Source organism: Lathyrus oleraceus, chromosome 5 (assembly GCF_024323335.1).
Source record: "Lathyrus oleraceus cultivar Zhongwan6 chromosome 5, CAAS_Psat_ZW6_1.0, whole genome shotgun sequence".
Classification (NCBI taxonomy): domain Eukaryota; kingdom Viridiplantae; phylum Streptophyta; class Magnoliopsida; order Fabales; family Fabaceae; genus Lathyrus; species Lathyrus oleraceus.
The window spans coordinates 609,239,666-609,240,901 of NC_066583.1; positions in this window are offsets into that span (position 1 = coordinate 609,239,666).

Sequence of the window (1,236 nt, forward strand, 5' to 3'; positions counted from 1 at the left end):
GCCCCCACCACAGTGGGTGCCAATTGTACATGTCGGAAACTACAATGAGATTGACCTCGCTCACGTATGTGAAAACAAAAGGGTTTTAAGATGTTCAATATGTAAAAAGTGAATCATCTTCCTAGCCTTAAGTGTTAGAGATTGTTAGAGAATCGGGTATGATAATCCTGGATAACTTCGAAGAATCGTGTTCGTACACTTTCCGAACAAAGTATTTCGACCCTATTCTTGCCTGGGTTCACGAAATCTTTGTGGGGATAATTCTTGAAGAACAATTTGTTTCTGGAAAAGAGAAATGTTCAGGAATGTCGAGAGAAAGTTTGGTTTCGTTATGTCTTTTAAACTGAGGCCAAATGACTCCTTATATAGGAGATCAATAACAGAAACTGAAAAGACGCAACTGTTCAGAAACGGTTACGTCGGTTGGGAAAGGATTCAACTGTTCAAAAGAAAATTTCAAACGGGGCGCTGCCCCGCACCCCGCCAAGGGCTTCGCCCCTTGGAACCCCGTTTCAATTATTCGCATTCAATTATACGTTGGCTCGACGAACGTGCACTCCGCACTTCCCCTAACTCGTTTCCAAGCTTTAACGCATAATTGCATCGGCCTGTAGTAAATCACATTACTACTAAAATACATTGATGATACTAAAATCACCAACAAATCCCCCCCATTTTAGTGTAATCCTTGATTTACTCAATATATACAATAATATATACAAGGGTATAACACACAGGTATAACGATCAAACAAATGCATAAATGAAAATGTCTTGCTATTGAATTTTCATCTTAGTACAAATACACATTCCAAATACTCGAAAATCGGGGTGTCATAGCGATTGAACCCGTCAATCCATTTGAGTGTCTGAAGATATAGTACACATATGTTTCTTACAATACTCTACTATTCATACTTGACACTTTACAAGCCATGTGCCCTTATCCATTAATAAGCATATAGGAAGCCAAGTCCAAGCTTCTTGAAGCGGCAAAACTTCATGCTCACATAGGTGATTCTTTTAATCTTGCACCTGCATTTGCAATTTTCTAAAAGAACCATTAAGAAGATATAATTCAACCTAGCCATCACTTGCAGGTCTGAGCACATACCTTGGGAAGATAAACACAATTGCTCCAATCTCTAACTATGATCTTTCCACATTGAATTCTGCTTCCAATGTTGTATTAGAAGGGAATTGGGTATACCATAGCTAATAGATTTAAATGGACTTT